The sequence below is a fragment of the Engystomops pustulosus genome, chromosome 7 (genome assembly GCF_040894005.1).
Source record: "Engystomops pustulosus chromosome 7, aEngPut4.maternal, whole genome shotgun sequence".
Lineage (NCBI taxonomy): Eukaryota > Metazoa > Chordata > Amphibia > Anura > Leptodactylidae > Engystomops > Engystomops pustulosus.
The window spans coordinates 66,373,624-66,386,537 of record NC_092417.1 but is presented as its reverse complement, the minus strand read 5'-3'; positions in this window follow the sequence as shown (position 1 = coordinate 66,386,537).

Sequence of the window (12,914 nt, the reverse complement as noted above, 5' to 3'; positions counted from 1 at the left end):
TGGAGGCTGGGACCGAGTCTGACCCTGGGGCTGCTCATATACTGCCGACGCCGAGGATTGCGGGGCCTACCTCGGTCCAGGTGTTTCAGGCCTACTATGCCTCCTCCTCCTCCCACCCCTCCTCCACCTCCTCCTCCCAACTACCATCCGTGGGCACGGCGCCATCAGTCGGTAGCTCTAGGCACAGCAGCAGTGCCGTCGCTAAGCGACAGCAGGCGGTGCTCAAACTGCTGAGCCTAGGCGACAAAAGGCACACCGCCCAAGAGCTATTACAGGGCATCACGGCGCAGACTGATCTGTGGCTGGCACCGCTGAACCTCAAGCCGGGAATGGTTGTGTGTGACAACGGCCGTAACCTGGTGGCGGCTCTGCAACTCGGCAGACTGACACATGTGCCATGCCTGGCCCATGTGTTAAATCTGATAGTGCAGCGTTTCCTCAAGACATACCCCAATCTGTCTGATTTGCTCACGAAGGTGCGCCGCATCTGTGCGCATTTCAGGAAGTCCAGCCCAGATGCTGCCACTCTCAGGGCAGCGCAGCGCCGCCTCCAACTGCCCGCTCACCGACTGTTGTGCGACGTGCCCACGAGGTGGAATTCAACACTGACCATGTTATCCAGAGTTTACCAGCAGCGCAGAGCGATTGTAGACTGCCAGATGTCAACTTCCACCAGAACTGGTAGTCAGGTCAGTCAGCTTCCTCAAGTCTACAATGAGGAGTGGACGTGGATGTCTGATATCTGTCAGGTGCTGAGTAACTTTGAGGAGTCAACACAGATGGTAAGTGGCGATGCCGCCATCATCAGCCTCACCATCCCGCTGCTTGGCCTGTTGAAAAACTCTCTGGTCAGCATGAAGTCGGAAGCTTTGCGCTCGTCACAAGAGACGGGGGAAGAATATTCCCTTGTTGATAGCCAAAGCACCCTGAGGTCTGTTTCTCAGCGCATATCGGAGGAGGTGGAGGTGGAGGAGGATGAGGAGGAAGAGGAGGAGAATGTTGGCGAGACACAAGAGGGGACCATTGTTGAGTCCTTCACTGTTCAGCGTGTATGGGCAGAAGAAGAGGAGTTGGAGGAGTTGGAGGAGGAGGAAATGGACAGTCAGGCCAGTGAGGGGAGTGAATTCTTACGCGTTGGTACTCTGGCGCATATGGCAGATTTCATGCTAGGCTGCCTATCCCGTGACCCTCGCGTTCAAAGAATTTATTCCAGCACCGATTACTGGGTGTTCACTCTCCTGGACCCACGGTACAAGCAAAATCTTTCCACTCTCATCCCTGCAGAGGAAAGGAGTGTGAGAATGCATGAATACCAGCAGGCCCTGGTGCACAAGCTGAAACAGTATTTCCCTTCTGACAGCGCTAGCGGCAGAGTGCGTAGTTCTGCGGGACAAGTAGCGAGGGAGAGTAGGCGAGCAGGCAGCTTGTCCAGCACTGGCAAGGGTACGCTTTACAAGGCTTTTGCCAGCTTTATGTCACCCCAGCAAGACACTGTCACCTGTCCCCAGTCTCGGCAGAGTAGGGCTGATCTTTACAGAAAGATGGTGAGGGAGTACGTAGCTGACCATACCATCGTCCTAAATGATCACACAGCTCCCTACAACTACTGGGTTTCAAAGCTGGACATGTGGCACGAACTGGCGCTGTACGCCTTGGAGGTTCTTGCCTGCCCTGCCGCTAGCGTCTTGTCCGAGCGGGTTTTCAGTGCAGCTGGTGGCATCATCACCGATAAGCGTACACGCCTGTCGACTGACAGCGCTGACAGGCTGACGCTTATTAAAATGAATAAAGGCTGGATTTCTCAGAATTTCCAATCTCCACCAGGTGAAGGAAGCTCAACCTGAATAATTGATCCACTCCTCCTCCTCCTCCTCATTTTCCTCCTTCTCCTCCTCTTTGTACAGTAAAGCAGAGGAAAATGGCTATTTTTTGACAGGGCCCACTGGCTCTTGCTATAGTACTTCATGCATTTAATTTTTCTGGAGGGCCACCTACCCGGTCCTCTGTTTGAAACAATTTTTGTGAGTGCCACATACAGGCACTCAATCTATTCCATTTTTCTGGAGGGCCACCTACCCGGTCCTCTGTTTTAAAAAATTTTTGGGACTGCCACATACAGGCACTCAATCTATTCCATTTTACTGGAGGGCCACCTACCTGCTCCTCTGGTTTGAAACATTTTTGGGACTGCCACATACAGGCACTCAATCTATTCCATTTTACTGCAGGGCCACCTACCTGCTCCTCTGGTTTGAACAATTTTTGGGACTGCCACATACAGGCACTCAATCTATTCCATTTTACTGGAGGGCCACCTACCTGCTCCTCTGGTTTGAAACATTTTTGGGACTGCCACATACAGGCACTCAATCTATTCCATTTTACTGCAGGGCCACCTACCTGCTCCTCTGGTTTGAACAATTTTTGGGACTGCCACATACAGGCACTCAATCTATTCCATTTTACTGGAGGGCCACCTACCTGCTCCTCTGGTTTGAAACATTTTTGGGACTGCCACATACAGGCACTCAATCTATTCCATTTTACTGCAGGGCCACCTACCTGCTCCTCTGGTTTGAAGAATTTTTGGGACTGCCACATACAGGCACTCAATCTATTCCATTTTACTGGAGGGCCACCTACCTGCTCCTCTGGTTTGAAGAATTTTTGGGACTGCCACATACAGGCACTCAATCTATTCCATTTTACTGGAGGGCCACCTACCTGCTCCTCTGGTTTGAAACATTTTTGGGACTGCCACATACAGGCACTCAATCTATTCCATTTTACTGGAGGGCCACCTACCTGCTCCTCTGGTTTGAAAAATGTTTGGGACTGCCACATACAGGCACTATCCAAATTAAATTGTCTCCATAGCAGCCTCCACACGTTGTCTCCATTGCTACCTCCAAAAGTCGTCCATATAGCTGCCTCCATACATCGTCCCTTTATCAAACGAGGTGTGTCAGGCAGAAATTTGGGTTGTTTTCATGGATTCCACATCAAAGTTGTTAACTTTGTCGCCACCCTGCTGTGTTATCCACAAAATATACTGGCAAACTTTTACCATTTAGGGATATTATTTCAGCGCTTCTTGCGCATCTGTTTACATTCCCCTCACCCGGCATATCCTAAACTTATAAGAACGCTACTACACTTGATCTTATACAAAAGGTTCTTAGAAGTGCTGTTTGGGGAGTAGCCTAGAAACAGGGGCTTGGATTGGCGAAAGCTCGCCTGGCTGCAGAGCGCCAGCTCCATCACAAGATCCAACTAACATAGTTGCAGCACCTTTAATCTACTACTAGTTCACTGCCTCCATAATAATAATAATCTTTATTTATATAGCGTCATCATATTCTGCAGCGCTTTACAAATCATAGGAAACAAATACAAATGTAATGTAACAGAGCACAACATTTGTATGGAACAACAGGAGTGAGGTCCCTGCTCGCCAGAGCTTACGGTTTATGAAGATGATGGGGTAACACGAGGTAAAAGAATATTTAATGGTCAAGCCATTCTTCTTAGGGAATAGAAAAAAATATAATAAATGGAATTGCTGTCGCTTGAAACACTCAGCCGTCATCTTATATACCAGGTCCAGGGTGAATGGGACTGCAGAGAAGTCTGGTGCCTGTTGGTTGCTGGATAACAGATGGGAGGACGACACAGGACGGGTTAGTAGAAGAGTTAAAACTTCATGCAGTTAATGAGTGTTATAGGCTTGCCTAAAGAAATGGGTTTTAAGAGCACGTTTGAAACTTTGGAGGTTAGGTATTAGTCTGATAGTCCGGGGCAGAGCATTCCATAGAATTGGTGCAGCTCTAGAGAAGTCTTGGAGACGCGAGTGGGAGGTCCGCACTAGGGTAGAGGTTAATCTAAGATCACTGGCGGATCTAAGAGCACGGGTTGGGCGATAGACTGAGATAAGAGAGGAGAGGTAGGGGGGTGCAGCATTATACAGAGCTTTATGGATGAGGGTTATTATTATTTTAAACTATTCGAAAGGAGACTGGCAGCAAGTGCAGCGACTGGCATGAACTGTAAGCATACATGGTCCCCTTATCAAACGAGCTGTGTCAGGCAGAATTTGGGGTTGTTTTCATGGCTTCCATGTTAACTTTGTCGCCACCCTGCTGTGTAATCCACAAAATATACTGGCAAACTTTTATCATGTAGCGATATTATTTGAGCGCTTCTTGCTCACCTCCTTTGGTTCCTCTCTGCCACCCATTGGTTTGAAGCCTGAGTCCATTTAGGGTATGTCGCCATGCCACTCTCTAGCCTGCCGCTGCTGCCGCTGCCTCTGCATGCCGTCCCCTATAGTGTCAGGGTCAATTATTGGATGTTTTAGATGCTATCTAGCTTCATTCTGTCACTCTGTCATGGCCATGCTGTTGCCCATAATTTTGGCATAATGGTGCGATTAGGCAGCCTCAGAGGCATCCATGCATGCTGCCCCTGCTGTTTCCTGTCCATTTCCGTGGTGTTTCCATCCTTTTCTGAGGTTCCCAGGTGTTTGGCCAAGCTTCCCTGTGCAGAGCCTTGGTCCCCTTGAAAAATGCTCGAGTCTCCCATTGACTTCAATGGGGTTCGTTATTCGAGACGAGCACTCGAGCATCGGGAAAAGTTCGTCTCGAATAACGAGTACCCGAGCATTTTAGTGTTCGCTCATCTCTAATAAATATCTATTCTTTATTTCACTTCTCATGCCATATAACAAAGTCATTGACAGAGAAAAACAAAGGCCGTTCTGTGGATAAACACCGGAGATATCTGTAGGTCATCAATAGCACATTTCATAAAAAGTGATCAAAATGTCAAACAGTGAAGAAATTTCTTTTGTACAGAAGGTTTTAACTTTTTTAATGTGTTAAAAAACAATAAAACCTGTATAAATTGCATATTACCTAGATCGCACTCACCCAAAGGCTAAAGGACTTTCATTTTGGAGGTCACAGTGAAAACCATAAAAACTAAGCCAACAGGAAAATGGCGCGAATGCGTTTTTCACCAATTTTACCTGTCCTGTACAAATACAAAGTGCAATAAACCCTCACACAGCTCTGTACATGTCAAAATAAATAGCTATTGATTTTTGAAGGTGAGGAGTGAAAAAAGGAAATGCAAAAACAAAAAAGGGGTTAATGGGAGAAAGCCAACAATCTCTTGGTGGTAGAGGTTCTATAGCGATATCCCCCATTTGTCCTCTTTGTAATCTGTATATACAAACTGGTGTATGTGTGCTCTGTAGTGATTATGGTCATGAGGTTTATCAATACATGATTGATATACACTCACCGGCCACTTTATTAGGTACACCTGTCCAACTGCTCGTTAACACTTAATTTCTAATCAGCCAATCACATGACGGCAACACAGTGCATTTAGGCATGCAGACATGGTCAAGACAATCTCCTGCAGTTCAAACTGAGCATCAGTATGGGGAAGAAAGGTGATTTGAGTGCCTTTGAACGTGGCATGGTTGTTGGTGCCAGAAGGGCTGGTCTGAGTATTTCAGAAACTGCTGATCTACTGGGATTTTCACGCACAACCATCTCTAGGGTTTACAGAGAATGGTCCGAAAAAGAAAAAACGTCCAGTGAGCGGCAGTTCCGTGGGCGGAAATGCCTTGTTGATGCCAGAGGTCAGAGGAGAATGGGTAGACTGGTTCGAGCTGATAGAAAGACAACAGTGACTCAAATCGCCCCACGCATTACAACCAAGGTAGGCAGAAGAGCATCTCTGAACGCACAGTACGTCGAACTTTGAGGCAGATGGGCTACAGCAGCAGAAAACCACACCGGGTGCCACTCCTTTCAGCTAAGAACAGGAAACAGTAGAAGATTGGAAAAACGTTGCCTGGTCTGATGAGTCTCGATTTCTGCTGCGACATTCGGATGGTAGGATCAGAATTTGGCATCAACAACATGAAAGCATGGATCCATCCTGCCTTGTATCAACGGTCCAGGCTGGTGGTGGTGGTGTCATGGTGTGGGGAATATTTTCTTGGCACTCTTTGGGCCCCTTGGTACCAATTGAGCATCGTTGCAATGCCACAGCCTACCTAAGTATTGTTGCTGACCATGTCCATCCCTTTATGACCACAATGTACCCAATATCTGATGGCTACTTTCAGCAGGATAATGCGCCATGTCATAAAGCTGACTGGTTTCTTGAACATGACAATGAGTTCACTGTACTCAAATGGCCTCCACAGTCACCAGATCTCAATCCAATAGAGCATCATTGGGATGTGGTGGAACGGGAGATTTGCATCATGGATGTGCAGCCGACAAATCTGCGGCAACTGTGTGATGCCATCATGTCAATATGGACCAAAATCCAAAAGGAATGCTTCCAGCACCCTGTTGAATCTATGCCACGAAGAATTAAGGTAGTTCTGAAGGCAAAAGGGGGTCCAACCCGTTACTAGCATGGTGTACCTAATAAAGTGGCCGGTGAGTGTATATATATATATATATATATATATATATATATATATATATATATATATTCTTCTCAATCTTACATTTCACTTATATTATATTATTTAAACACAGCTGTTATGTATCTTACTGCCTTCAACTGACTGAAAGAAGCTCTCCTATATTTTATGATGAGTTTTGTGTATTACTGACCTTTAATCTCTTTTATATAACACTTCCTGAATTTCTCATACTTAATAAGAACCATGTGAGGTGCAATCTCATTTCTACTATACTTCTCTTAGAGCTTGTACTTCTGTGATGGAACAATCCCATCTCTACTATCAGCATGTACTATGTACAAATCATATCTTTTCCTTAAAGTATTATACTGTACACCGCAAGTGTATTCCAAGCAGATGTCAAATCAAGCTGGTTCCATAAATATGAAAAATAAATTCAATCTATTCTCTTGGCTGTGAAGTCTTCAGATACCAACTGAGGAGAGCCCCTTTGGGATTTAGTGGCAGGCGATGACTTCAGCTTGACAGTAATAGAGTGATGCTATCTGGTTGACATAAACCAGAGTCTGAATAAATGCACCTTGAATTAAGGCTGTTATAAAGGCAATTAAGGCTACCATGGATATGTTCTGTCCTCTAGCTCGGACACATCTACATTTCCCAAAATGACAAGCCTTGATTTTGTAGAATTCAATATGTTTATTGTATAGTACATGTGTCATTGTGCAGCCACCTAATTGTTGAGTTGTGAGTTAAAGCCTCCCAAGAGTTTTCCTACCTTGTCAATATATTGTATTGCCTTCATAATTTGAGCTAAGATAAGAGTAGGGTAAGGATCTTTAGAAAAAAGTAACAAATAATATCTGCTTAGTTCCAGTTGGATGGTATGTGTGAGGAGCAGAGCTGCAGCATTAAAAACGTCAAGTTTTCTTGACATCATCATTAGTTGACCCAAGTGACAATATATCTGAGTAAAGAAAAAATTCTAATGCCTCATAAAGCTAAGAGCACTGTGTAGGTGGAAATCCAGGCGTTCAAATTAAAGGGAAAACTGGAAAAAAAATGTTTACCCACTTCAGCATTCTCTTCATACGACAAGTTCTTGAAGCTGAACAACAGAACAAAGACAGCACAAAAGTGTGAAAGTGCAAATCTTCTTTAAAAGACCTCAATTAACTCTGCAGACATTTCTATATAATAATAGTAAACATATATTAGGCAATACCAGACTCTTTAATACACATTGAAACAATGTATACACTCATTATGTGGGATTCCTGTGCATTACAAGAGCTCCATAAATTACTATGTTCCATATTTGCTTAGCATAACTGAGCTATTATCAAAGATGCAATACCTGAAGCCTCTGCCATTTATCAGAAGTGTTGTCTTTAAAACAAACACATTGCATTTTAATCTTTCCCGGAGCATTGAAATCAAAATTAGCATTTGTGGAAAAGCTCAAAAGTCAAACAATGAGTTGAACCCCCGGGCTATGGAGGCAAAAAGACTCTTATTTTTATTATCCAAATGAAATTGACTGCTAGAGATTTCAGGACTTTGTTATCGCCTCTGTGCTGTTCCTCTGGTAAGAAGATAAAATTAAACATTAGTCGCGTTAGGAGTTAGTCACATCATGAACATATGCTAGGAATGTGGCAGACTGAGAAGACACCTCTTTATGACATTAACCAGTATTACGCTAGATGACCTGGTCTTCACAGTCACCAGACCTGAACCCAATCGAGATGGTCTGGGGTCAGCTGGGTCAGCAGAGTGAAGGCAAAAGATCCAACAAGTGCTAAGAATCTCTGGGAATTCCTTCAAGGCTGTTGGAAGACGATTTCAGGTGACTATCTCTTGAAGCTCAACAATACAATGCCAGTGCAATGTTCAGAGCAATAATCAAAGCAAAAGGTGGCTACTTTATATATAACTTTATATATACTTTATATATATAAGTATATAATTCCTTGTTTTATTGTCTTCAGTGTGGCTTTAATAGTCTTTAATAGTCATGAAAATACAGAAAACTCTTTGAATGAGAAGGCATGTCCAAACTTTTGCTCTATGCTGTACATACAGTACATATGAACAGTTATGGAATAAAGAAAACAAAATACCCTTACTATGAGATAGAGAGAGATATCTTGGCTGGGAAACACAGAATGGAGAATGTTGGGCTGGGACTGACAAGGCCTTCTTCCAGTTTCACTAAGTTTTTGACCCCCACCCCCTGTGATGCCACTCAGAGGGGGTGGGCTATATTTCTTCCTCCCTCCAGAGAGGTACCTTCTATGTCTGTTTTTTATTGAAATACCATCACTTTTGATTGGAAGATTGCACAACAGTGCAATTGCTTCAAATCATCAGGGTACTAAACTCGGAATGTCTAGGCCTAACATTAGGGGTGTTCTGCAATTAGATTGGGTGTACATGCAGCTGGATCATGATGGTATCTCAGCCCCTCAACTCTCTCCTTTGTCTTAGGACTCATAGTTATGGACACATATGATATGTCTTTGTCTGTTTTGGTTAGAAAGCATTCTCTTTCTTTGATCTCTTCTTCTCATGAGAATGCTCACACTTCTTGTACATACAGGCTTTCTGCCAATCCGTGGCCACAAAGAGACCTTCTGGGGTGGTCAGGCACCAGCTAACACATCTCTTCCTGTATTACCTGTGTGCTCTATAAGGTTAATTACCATTTTCACTACAAATGGGGCCTCATGCCTATAATGTACTTTAATGGGGGATTTTAGCATCTCTTTGTTCCATAAGATCAAAGTAGATGTCCACTCACACATAAGTTGTTTTAGTGTCCATGCACCCTATCCTGATATCAAAACAATGTTTCATATATATTGCCACTTGCAATTTGCAATGGTCATTTTACCTGTGATGAATCGCACCCATACCTAGATCCCTGTGGCCATTCTTTTCCCTGATCTTAGCCTGTTTCTGGTTTACATTATATCTGTATGATGTAGCCAGTATGTTCCCTGAACTCTAGATGTAAGCTATAACTGTGCCCTTGGTGCCATGTGATGAAGTCTTCTTTCCCTGTCAGGTCAGCTGTGTACAACACTCACTAGGACGACGATACGCGTGAGGAGCCCGTTACTCCTGCTTTCCTCCCGCCTATTTGCCAGCCTATTAGGAGTACTTTAGATGCCGTTATTTAGGTAACACCTTCACATCTCATGCACTTGCACTTTCAGGCTTATCACTTATTTGGGCTATTGCTGATATGGTGTCTGGCAGCTATCAGGACTTACCAAGTTTTTAGGGATGGACCATTAGGACTTATTTGTGATCTGACCTTTTGACATTTGGTCATCCCCTATACCCCTTTTTGGGGAGGATTTGTGTTCACCACAGGGTGAACTAGCAGGGGTCTTTACTGTGCAGACCTGGACCCTGGTCGCCAGTGGATATATATGTATATTACATTTTTTAGATGTTTTTAGATGTGTTGCTCAGTTGATTATATTGTGCACCAGCTCATTTATATACCCTTTGGTTGTGCTAGCCCCTTCATATGGTACTGTGTACAACACTCGGTCACTCCAGTATGAAGCAGCTAAGTGCCCCCCTGCCACAAAGTCAAGATCCTGCAAAAGCAAAGGCAAAAAACATGGAATCCCCTGGTTAATGCCTCAGAAATAACCCAACTAAACCTTTTTTTTGATACAGTGAGTGGTTCGATGCCACTTGTTTGTTTCAACAACTAACAGTAAACAGATTGATAAAATTATGTAAAAATCTGAAGTGTCTTCATCGTCTCCATGCTAAAAGAGGAATGGTGGGGGTTGTAAAAAGTTCGGAACCCTACTAGTCTGATTTTGAAGGGTATCTGTGAACCCAACACGATTCTTTCCTGAGATGTCTCTTCATAAAAATATTAGTTCAGTATAAAAGTCATAAAACTATTTTACATCATTTCATTGTGTATAGATCCAATTACGATGGTTACTATTTCTATGGGCTTTTTAATGCTTAGCTCTGCATTGTCTATAATAATTTTAATTGCTATATAAAATATTACCTTGAAAAGTACACGATATTTTGCTAAAATGTTAATTAACATGGCCTATTTTATTAGGTTAGTCTATTCTAGCATTATATGCATGGTTTGCACTTTAGAATGTAAAGAGACTAAATGGGTTATGTCATACTGAAATGTGTATTATTAAGTAATGCAATTGTTTGGTAGCACTTTGGTACTTTTTGAATTGTCATTAAAGGCAGAATGATAATTGTAATGAACATTGCAGCAAAAAGTATGTCCATCACCAAAGTAATGAATGTATAAAACCTTTAAAATAAGATTTAAAAATCTAACCTACGCATTTCAGGAGTGATCCTTTAGTAATGGCTAAATCTTGAATGAACAGTATGGGTACAGCACGTGCTGGATATATTGGCAGTGAGAAATTTTACAACTCCTATTGTGCAAATATTTGTAAAACACAGTGCTACTACTCTGTCAGGCTCACATACTTAAGTTCAGGATTTGAGCCTGCCAGGTCACACTGTACCATCCTCCAAGAGCTCTCTGTTAGAGTTGAGATAACTTGTCGAAATTCGGATTACGACTTTGTTCGGCGAACATCAAACGAAAGCTCCCAAAAAGTTCATAAAGGAGTATACACACACATTTATTGTCACTGCGCTGGATGACGGAATGGGTATACACCCAAAGTTACTGTCACTGCTGTAAGATGGCATGGGTATACACACACTTACTATAACTCAACTATAACTAGAGATGGGTGAATTTGTTGAGATTCGATTTGACCCGATTTGCAGAACTTTTTTAAAGAATTTGATTTGACCCGAATCAAATCATGATGAATCACATTAAAAAACAGGTATTTCCTGGCTGCAGAGAGCCTGTAGGGTGTTGAAAAATGTTGTGCCCTGCTCAAATATGCATAGAGAGCATGGTTTTAGTATAACACGCACATGACAGCCGCCGCTCTTCAATTCCATGGGCACTTACAGGGGCTAACTTGACCAAATAAGTGAAGTCTGTGCCAGCTCATTTCACTGATCATTTTGCCTTTCTTTTCATCCATCAGTGTCTGCTTTCAATCGGTCAATAATCCATCATCAGTATTGCTAAAGCCAAAAACAAACAGGAGTTGATCCAAAACAGAGATGACCAGTAAATAAGATATTTGCATGTCCTCTGTGTTCTGTATCCACTCATGCTCTTGGCTATCAATCCTGAAGCTTTTCGTTCCTTCTGACAGATGGAATAAAGGGGAAAACCAAACATAGTGGCAACGTCATAGAGTGGTGGAGGGTGAAAACATCATTTTAGAAATCACAGGGTGTTCGAGGGAGAAAGCGGTCAGTTGGCATGAGTAGGCCGCAGATTGGCACAATGACAAATTATGGAGGTGGCAGCTACATGGTAGGCCACATTGTGGCACAATGATAGAGCGTGGAGGTGGCAGCAGAAGCAGGAGGTCGGAGAGTGGCACCAGGACAAATTCTGGAGGTGGCAGCAACATGGTAGGTCAAAGTGTGGCACAATGATAGAGCGTGGAGGTGGCAGCAGCAGCAGGAGGTCAGAGAGTGGCACGGTGAGAAATACTTTAGGTGGCAGCAACATGACGTAGTTTGAAATTAATTTGAAGTTTGAAATAAATTTGAAGTTTGAAATGAATCTCAAGTTGAAATTTTTATTTTAAATTTGATTTTGAAGATTAGAGACACCACCTGCATCATTCATTACAATTTCCCTGAAAATATTATGTCTTTGCCAAAAAAGAACTGCAAAAGTGGCATCAGCAGCAGCAGCCTGAGGTCAGAGAAGGCACGCTGATAAATTATTAAGGTCTCAGCAACATGGTAGGCAACAGTGTGGCACAATGACGAAGTTTGAAATGAATTTGAATTTTGAAATGAATTCGAAGTTTGAAATTAGAATTCGAATTTGAAGATTAGAGACGCCACATGCATCATTCATTACAATTTCCCTGAAAAGTGGTGCCTACCTCCAAAGAGTGTCAGCAAGAGCTCCCAGGAAGCCTAGCTGGGCTCATGGAAGTGGTCCCCGGCCACACTTGGAGGTAAGTCCCGGTAAGGGACATGGCCCTGGAAGTGGCCCAGTGGCTTGCATTGGATCCTTAGGACCAGCTATGCCCTGAGAGCCTTCTGGATGTTGGTTATTTACTGTACTTTAGCCCGAGGCTACAATTATCAGCTATAACAGTTATCACAGGTTTCTGCAATGAAGCTTTATTGTTAATTCTGTTTTTCATGACAATCCAACATTTTTTAAATCCAATTGTCACACAGACCCAAAAGAATTTGGCTGGGGCTACAATTATAAAATATATAGTTCTGACTTACGTACACATTCAGCATAAGAACAAATCTACAGAACCTATTTTGTATGCAACCCCCGGACTGCCTGTACTGTTACTGCGCTATGACATGCCATGGG